This window comes from Triticum urartu, chromosome 7A, assembly GCF_056163025.1.
Source record: "Triticum urartu cultivar PI428250 chromosome 7A, HENAU_Tu73, whole genome shotgun sequence".
NCBI lineage: Eukaryota > Viridiplantae > Streptophyta > Magnoliopsida > Poales > Poaceae > Triticum > Triticum urartu.
The window spans coordinates 508624567-508634844 of record NC_141879.1 but is presented as its reverse complement, the minus strand read 5'-3'; positions in this window follow the sequence as shown (position 1 = coordinate 508634844).

The following is a 10278-nucleotide window of genomic DNA, read 5'->3' as shown; positions in this document are numbered from 1 at the left end:
TCATACATGGTTTGATTACATATTCTCGGAAACTCCACTCTCAGTGATTTTTCGGGAGGTGCAAGTTATGAAACTATTTCACAACTCATTCCCTCAAAAAAACTATTTCACAACTCATCAGACATTCGATAAACCTGTAACTCAAATATTTCTTTTCGCAATCTAATTGCAGAAACAAATATTTTTATTACAATAATTTCTACATTATTTTAGAAACATCTAAACTTTTCAAAGATTCCATACTTATGTCTCATTACGCAAATATTCACATATTTACTTGAGTCATTACTGAAAATAGATAAATCCACTATTTGCAACTATGCTTATTGGACTGCAAACATTAGTATGGATAATTACCAACAAGTTAGTCGCTCAGAATGTTATCTTAGTCACTTCATTTTCTAGACAAAAGTTGTAAGTGCTAGTGGTTCGTAATCAAATTAGTTCAAAAATATATCACTACAATTTCTACATGCGGGTTTCTTCCATGTGACTAAATGTGCTACCGCACATATGTGGTATTCTTTTTGCCTTGCAATGTTTAGCGTTAGTGTTATGAATGTTTCATATTATTATCAATATTCATAACATACATCCCATTCATAATAAAAGTAGAAGGTCCACAAATGACAGCCATCAGAAGAGAATTATACGTGGAGATACTGACAGTAGGGACCACCAGGTACATGGCCGCATGCAAGCAAGTGTCTCATTATTACATGCGCAAAAAAAGATTTCTCCCCTGGCAACTAGGACTCATCAGGTTGAAGCGTACATAGCGTTATCTGCCTGTTCGCAAGCGTGTACGTACATACTGGTCTCTCTGCTGAAGGAAATATGCCCTAGAGGCAATAATAAAGTTATTATTTATTTCCTTATATCATGATAAATGTTTATTATTCATGCTAGCATTGTATTCACCGAAAACTTAGTACATGTGTGAATACATAGACAAACAGAGTGTCACTAGTATGCCTCTACTTGACTAGCTTGTTGAATCAAAGATGGTTAAGTTTCCTAGCCATAGACATGAGTTGTCATTTGATTAACGGGATCACATCATTAGAGAATGATGTGATTGACTTGACCCATTCCGTTAACTTAGCACGATGATCGTTTAGTTTGTTGCTACTACTTTCTTCATGACTTATACATGTTCCTCTGACTATGAGATTATGCAACTCCCGAATACCGGAGGAACACTTTGTGTGCTACCAAATGTCACAACGTAACTGTGTGATTATAAAGGTGCTCTACAGGTGTCTCCAATGGTACTTGTTGAGTTGGCATAGATCGAGATTAGGATTTGTCACTCCGATTGTCGGAGAGGTATCTCTGGGCCCTCTCGGTAATGCACATCACTATAAGCCTTGCAAGCAATGTGACTAATGAGTTAGTTGTGGGATGATGCATTACGGAATGAGTAAAGAGACTTGCCGGTAACGAGATTGAACTAGGTATTGAGATATCGACGATCGAATCTCGGGCAAGTAACATACCGATGGCAAAGGGAACAACGTATACCGTTATGTGGTTTGACCGCTAAAGATCTTCGTAGAATATGTAGGAGCCAATATGAGCATCCAGGTTCCGCTATTGGTTATTGACCGGAGACATGTCTCGGTCATGTCTACATAGTTCTCGAACTCGTAGGGTCCGCACACTTAACGTTCGGTGACGATTGGTATTATGAGTTTATGTGATTTGATGTACCGAAGGTTTTTCGGAGTCCCGGATAAGATCACGGACATGACGAGGAGTCTCGAAATGATCGAGCCGTAAAGATCGATATATTGAAAGGCTATATTCGGACATCGAAAAAGTTCCGAGTGATCCGGGTATTTTTCAGAGTACCGGGGGAGTTACGGGAATACGAGAGTACATATGGGCCTTAGTGGGCTTTAAGGGAAAAAGAGGAGAAGCCACAAGGGCTGACCGCGTGCCCCCCATGGGCCTAGTCTGAATTGGACTAGGGGAGGGGCTGTGCCCCCTCTTTCCTTCTCCTCCCCTTCTTCTTCCTTTCCCCTCCTAGTAGGTCTAGGAAAGGAGGAATCCTGCTCCTACTAGGAGGAGGATTCCTCCCCCCTTTGGCACGCCTAGAGTGGCCGGCCGGCCTCCCCTTGCTCCTTTATATATGGGGGTAGGGGGACACCCTAGGACACACAAGTTAATTGTTCCAAGCCATGTGCGGTGCCCCCTGCCACCATAATCCACCTCGATCATATCGTAGCAGTGCTTAGGCGAAGCCCTGCGTCGGTAGCAACATCATCACAGTCATCACGTAGTCGTGCTGACGGAACTCTCCCACAAAGCTCTGCTGGATCAGAGTTCGTGGGACGTCATCGAGCTGAACGTGTGCTGAACTCGGAGGTGCCGTGCGTTCGATACTTCGATCGGTCGGATCATGAAGACGTACGACTACATCAACCGCGTTCTCATAATGCTTCCGCTTACGGTCTACGAGGGTACGTGGACGATACTCTCCCCTCTCGTTGCTATGCATCACCATGATCTTGCATGTGCGTAGAATTTTTTTTGAAATTACTACGTTCCCCAACAGTGGCATCCGAGCCAGGTTTATGCGTATATGTTATATGCACGAGTAGAACACAAAGGAGTTGTGGGCGTGGGTATATACATATTGCTTGGCGTCACTAGTTGATTCTTGATTCAGTGGCATTGTTGGATGAAGCGGCCCAGATCGACATTACGCGTACGTGATACGTCTCCAACGTATCTATAATTTTTGATTGTTCCATGCTATTATATTATCAACCTTGGATGTTTTATATGCATTTGTATGCTATTTTATATGATTTTTGGGACTAACCTATTAACCCAGAGCCCAATGCCAGTTTCTGTTTTTTTGCCTATTTTAGGGTTTCGAAGAAAAGGAAAATCAAACGGAGTCCAATTTACCTGAAACTTCACGGAACTTATTTTTGGACCAAAAGAAACCCAGAAGACTTGGAGTGCACGTAAGGGGGTCAACGAGGAAGCCACGAGGCAGGGGGGTGCGCCCTCCACCCTCGTGGCTCCCCTGACGTACTTCTTCCGCCTATATATCTCCATATACCCTAAAAACATCGGGGAGCAGAATAGATCGGGAGTTCCGCCGCCAGAAGCCTCCGTAGCCACCGAAAGCCAATCTAGACCCGTTCCGGCACACTGCCGGAGGGGGAATCCCTCTCCGGTGGCCATCTTCATCATCCTAGTGCTCTCCATGATGAGGAGGGAGTAGTTCTCCCTCGGGGCTGAGGGTATGTACCAATAGCTATGTGTTTGATCTCTCTCTCTCTCTCTCTCGTGTTCTTGATTTGGCACGATCTTGATGTATCGCGAGCTTTGCTATTATAGTTGGATCTTATGTTTGTCATCCCCCTCTACTCTCTTGTAATGGATTGAGTTTTCCCTTTGAAGTTATCTTATCGGATTGAGTCTTTAAAGATTTGAGAACACTTGATGTATGTCTTGCCGTGCGTATCTGTGGTGACAATGGGATATCATGTGATTCACTTTATGTATGTTTTGGTGATCAACTTGCGGGTTCCGCCCATGAACCTATGCATAGGGGTTGGCACACGTTTTCGTCGTGATTCTCTGGTAGAAACTTTGGGGCACTCTTTGAGGTTCTATGTGTTGGTTGAATAGATGAATCTGAGATTGTGTGATGCATATCGTATAATCATACCCACGGCTACTTGAGGTGACATTGGAGTATCTAGGTGACACTAGAGTTTTGGTTGATTTGTGTCTAAAGGTGTTATTCTAGTACGAACTCTAGGGCTGTTTGTGACACTTATAGGAATAGCCCAATGGATTGATTGGAAAGAATAACTTTGAGGTGGTTTCGTACCCTACCACAATCTCTTCGTTTGTTCTCTGCTATTAGTGACTTTGGAGTGACTCTTTGTTGCATGTTGAGGGGTAGTTATGTGATCCAATTATGTTAGTATTGTTGAGGGAACTTGCACTAGCGAAAGTATGAACCCTAGGCCTTGTTTCCTATCATTGCAATACCGTTTACGCTCACTTTTATAATTAGTTACCTTGCTGTCTTTTGTATTTTCAGATTACAAAAACTATTATCTACTATCCATATACCACTTATATCACCATCTCTTCGCCGAACTAGTGCACCTATACAATTTACCATTGTATTGGGTGTGTTGGGGACACAAGAGACTCTTTGTTATTTGGTTGCAGGGTTGCTTGAGAGAGACCATCTTCATCCTATGCCTCCTACGGATTGATAACCTTAGGTCATCCACTTGAGGGAAATTTGCTACTGTCCTACAAACCTCTGCACTTGGAGGCCCAACAACGTCTACAGGAAGAAGGTTGTGTAGTAGACATCAAGCTCTTTTCTGGCGCCGTTGCCGGGGAGGTGAGTGCTTGAAGGTATATCTTTAGATCTTGCAATCGTGTCTTTTAGTTTCTTGTTTTATCACTAGTTTAGTTTATAAAAGAAAATTACAAAAATATGGAATTGAGTTTGTCTCATACGCTTCATATTTTTAATATCTTTCGTGAGTATGATGGAAAGGAAAATTGTGCTCAAGTGCTAGAGGAAGAAGTCTATAAAATGTTTGGCACTAAATCTTTGAATGATGAGCATGATTGCAATGTTGTTAGTACGAATTCTTTGAATATCATGATACTAATGATGATTGCACTAGTTATGATGTCTCCTATAGACATGTCAATTTTTGTGGAGTACATTGGGTTTGTAAGTACACACGAAATAGGGAAGATAGATATTGCAAGAGGCATAAGTACTTAGAAACTAAATTGTTGCAAGAAAGGCTAGATGAATGTGCTGAAAATTTAAATTATCTTGGCCATACTTTTGAGCTTTGCAATGAACATGATCATTTCAATACCCAATGCAAATTGTTTCATGATCGTATCGTGTCCAAAAATTGTGATGACTTGATTTCCCTTGCACATCATAATGAACTTAGTTTGCTCTTGGGTTATGAAGAAATGATACGTATAACTAAGGATATTCCAAAATTTGCCCTTGATAGAGTTCTTCATTTTGATCTAGAGGAAATTTATATGTATTGTGCGGTGAATTGTATTGAATATCCTTATATTGCCAACTACATAAAGAAAAGAAAACAAATAGAAGATGAAGAGAATACTAATGAAAGGGAAGAGACTTCCCAATATCCTCCTATTATGTCGTATGATGAATCAGGTAACGAGGAGGAGCCTCCTATTCAACCAATTTCATTAATAAGGAGCTCCAAAAAGAGGATTGAACCCACACATGATGTGGTGAAGAAGAAGAAAAGAAAAGGGAAGAGAGGCAAAAAGATATCTCCCCCAAATAACACTACTCCTATTACTATTGTGCCACATGAAAATATAATTGTGGAGGATAATGATACTTCTTATGATCTTGAAAATCTTTTTGGCACTTGCTTGGAAGAATATGATAATTGCTATACTATTGGTGCCATCCATACTATTAATTATGAGAGTGATTATGCTTATGATATGAAAAGGCCCAAGCTTGGGGATGCTATGTTTGATGAAGATGATATTTTTGAGAATATATTTGCTGCAATTAATGTTTGTCCCAAGCTTGGGGATGCTACGTTTAACGAAGATGATATTTTTAGTCTCCCAAGTTTTGATATGCAAATTTATAATGATGATAGCATGCCTCCTACCTATTATGATTATTGTCATGATACTTATGCTATAAAAAGTAGTGATTATATTTATAAAACTTGTCATGATTATGATTACCCTTTTTCTGAACATTACTCTTTTATTGTGGAAACAATTTATAGTATTCAAGTCTCTTATGATACTCCCACTATCCCGAATGAGAAGAATTTTGCTTATGTGGAGAGTAATAAAAATTCTATGCTTGTAGATCATGAAAAGAATGCTTTATGTGATAGTTATATTGTTGAATTAATTCATGATGCTACTAAAAATTATTATGAGGGAGGAATATATGCTTGTAGGAATTGCAATAATATCAAGTTTCCTCTCTATGTGCTTAAAGTTTCAAAGTTATGCTTGTTTTGCCTTCCAATGCTAGTTGATTATTGTTCCCATAAGTTGTTTGCTCAAAAAATCCCTATGCATAGGAAGAGGGTTAGACTTAAATGTGCTAGTCATATTCTTCATGATGCTCTCTTTATATTGCAATTCTTATCCTTCATGTGAGCATCATTGAAATCATCATGCCTAACTAGGGGCGTTAAACGATAGCGCTTGTTGGGAGGCAACCCAATTTTATTTTTGTTCCTTGTTTTTTGCTCCTGTTTAGTAATAAATAATTCATCCAGCCTCTGTTTAGATGTGGTTTTATGCTTTTAATTAGTGTTTGTGCCAAGTAGAACCGTTGGGAAGACTTAGGGAAAGTCTTGTTGATCTTGCTATAAAAAACAGAAACTTTAGGGCTCACGAGAATTGCTGCCATTTTTTATTGGAGAGTGATATTTAGTTAATTCTTTTTGCAGATGATTAATAGATAAATTCCTCACGTCCAGCAATTTATTTGAGAATTGTATGTGTTCATAAGTATACGTTTGATTCAGATTACTACAGACTGTTCTGTTTTTGACAGATTCTGTTTTCGATGTGTTGTTTGCTTATTTTGATGAATCTTTGGCTAGTAAAATAGTTTATAAACCATAGAGAAGTTGGAATACAGTAGGTTTAACACCAATATAAATAAATAATTAGTTCATTACAGTACCTTGAAGTGGTGTTTTGTTTTCTTTCGCTAACGGAGCTTACAAGTTTTCCGTTAAGTTTTGTGTTGTGAAGTTTTCAAGTTTTGGATAAAGATTCGATGGACTATGGAATAAGGAGTGGAAAGATCCTAAGCTTGGGGATGAACAAGGCACCCCAAGGTAATATTCAATGACAACCAAGAGCCTAATCTTGGGGATGCCCCGGAAGGCATCCCCTCTTTCGTCTTCGTTCATCAGTAACTTTACTTGGAGCTATATTTTTATTCACCACATGATATGTGTTTTGCTTGGAGCGTCATTTTATTTTCTTTAGTTTTGCTTGCTGTTTGAATAAAATACCAAGATCTGAAATTCTTAAATGTTAGAGAGTCTTCACATAGTTGCATAATTATTCGAGTACTCATTGATCTTCACTTATACCTTTCGGAGTAGTTTGTCATTTTCTCTAGTGCTTCACTTATATCTTTTAGAGCATGGTGGTGGTTTTATTTTGTAGAAATATATGAACTCTCATGCCTCACTTATATTATTTTGAGAGTCTTTTAGAAACAGCATGGTAATTTGCTTTGGTTATGAAACTAGTCCTAATATGATGGGCATCCAAGAGGGATATAATAAAAACTTTCATATGAAGTGCATTGAATACTATGAGAAGTTTGATACTTGATGATTGTTTTGAGATATCAAGATGGTGATATTATAGTCATGCTAGTTGAGTAGTTGTGAATTCGAGAGATACTTGTGTTAAAGTTTGTGATTCCCGTAGCATGTATGTATGGTAAACCGTTATGTGATGAAGTCGGAGCATAATTTATTTATTGATTGTCTTCCTTATGAGTGGCGGTCGGGGACGAGCGATGGTCTTTTCCTACCAATCTATCCCCCTAGGAGCATGCACGTAGTACTTTGTTTAGATAACTAATAGATTTTTGCAATAAGTATGTGAGTTCTTTATGACTAATGCTGAGTCCATGGATTATACACACTCTCACCCTTCCACCATTGCTAGCCTCTCTAATACCGCGCACCTTTCGCCGTTATCATACACCCACCATATACCTTCCTCAAAACAGCCACCATACCTACCCATCATGGCATTTCCATAGCCATTCCGAGATATATTGCCATGCAACTTTCCATCGTTCCGTTTATTATGACACGCTCATCATTGTCATAGTGCTATGCATGATCATGTAGTTGACATTGTATTTGTGGCAAAGCCACCGTTCATAATTCTTTCATACATGTCACTCATGAGTCATTGCACATCCCGGTACACCGCCGGAGGCATTCATATAGAGTCATATCTTGTTCTAAGAATTGAGTTGTAATTCTTGAGTTGTAAGTAAATAAAAGTGTGATGATCTTCATTATTAGAGCATTGTCCCAGTGAGGAAAGGACGATGGAGACTATGATTCCCCCACAAGTTGGGATGAGACTCCGGATGAAAAAAAAGAGGCCAAAGAAGCCTAAATAAAAAAAAGAGGCCATAAAAAAAGAGAAGGCCCAAATAAAAAATAAAAATAAAAAAATGAGAGAAAAAGAGAGAAGGGGCAATGCTACTATCGTTTTGCCACACTTTTGTGCTTCAAAGTAGCACCATGATCTTCATGATAGAGAGTCTCCTATATTGTCACTTTCATATACTAGTGGGAATCTTTCATTATAGAACTTGGCTTGTATATTCCAATGATGGGCTTCCTCAAAATGCCCTAGGTCTTCGTGAGCAAGCAAATTGGATGCACACCCACTTAGTTTCTTTTTGAGCTTTCATACACTTATAGCTCTAGTGCATCCGTTGCATGGCAATCCCTACTCACTCACATTGATATCTATTGATGGGCATTTCCATAGCCCGTTGATACGCCTAGTTGATGTGAGATTATCTTCTCCCTTTTTGTCTTCTCCACAACCACCATTCTATTCCACCTATAGTGCTATGTCCATGGCTCACGCTCATGTATTGCGTGAAGATTGAAAAAGTTAGAGAACATCAAAAGTATGAAACAATTGCTTGGCTTGTCATCGTGGTTGTGCATGATTTAAATATTTTGTGTGGTGAAGATAGAGCATAGCCAGACTATATGATTTTGTAGGGATAGCTTTCTTTGGCCATGTTATTTTGAGAAGACATGATTGCTTAGTTAGTATGCTTGAAGTATTATTATTTTTATGTCAATATTAAACTTTTGTCTTGAATCTTATGGATCTGAATACTCTTGCTACAATAAAGAGAAATACATGATGAATATGTTAGGTAGCATTCCACATCAAAAATTCTGTTTTTATCATTTACCTACTCGAGGACGAGCAGGAATTTAGCTTGGGGATGCTAATACGTCTCCAACGTATCTATAATTTTTGATTGTTCCATGCTATTATATTATCAACCTTGGATGTTTTATATGCATTTGTATGCTATTTTATATGATTTTTGGGACTAACCTATTAACCCAGAGCCCAGTGCCAGTTTCTGTTTTTTTTTGCCTATTTTAGGGTTTCGAAGAAAAGGAAAATCAAACGGAGTCCAATTTACCTGAAACTTCACGGAACTTATTTTTGGACCAAAAGAAACCCAGAAGACTTGGAGTGCACGTAAGGGGGTCAACGAGGAAGCCACGAGGCAGGGGGCGCGCCCTCCACCCTCGTGGGACCCTCGTGGCTCCCATAACGTACTTCTTCCGCCTATATATCTCCATATACCCTAAAATCATCGGGGAGCAGAATAGATCGGGAGTTCCGCCGCCAGAAGCCTCCGTAGCCACCGAAAGCCAATCTAGACCCGTTCCGATACCCTGCCAGAGGGGAAATCCCTCTCCGGTGGCCATCTTCATCATCCCGGTGCTCTCCATGACGAGGAGGGAGTAGTTCTCCCTCGGGGCTGAGGGTATGTACCAGTAGCTATGTGTTTGATCTCTCTCTCTCTCTCTCTCGTGTTCTTGATTTGGCACGATCTTGATGTATCGCGAGCTTTGCTATTATAGTTTCATCTTATGTTTCTCATCCCCCTCTACTCTCTTGTAATGGATTGAGTTTTCCCTTTGAAGTTATCTTATCGGATTGAGTCTTTCAAGATTTGAGAACACTTGATGTATGTCTTGTCGTGCGTATCTGTGGTGACAATGGCATATCACGTGATTCACTTGATGTATGTTTTGGTGATCAACTTGCGGGTTCCGCCCATGAACCTATGCATAGGGGTTGGCTGTAGCGACCCGACCTCAAACGGTCAATTCTCTATGCTTCAGTGTCTTCCCTGGATCGGTAATGCTGACACACACAGTACTTGAGGATTTATAACAGAGTAGCAATCACACACTTATTACATTGAGTGTCTCCAAAGATAACTTATTACAATATATATGGCTTAAGGACATCTACTACGATAACATCAGAAGGCTTGGAAGATAAAGTGAATCCATCAACTCCAATGGCATAGCTGAGCTACACGACAACAACCTAATGAACCTTACTCCTCGTCTGAAAAGTCTGCAACATAATACGTTGCATCCCGAAAACGGGTCAGCACATGGAATATGCTGGCAAAATAACATA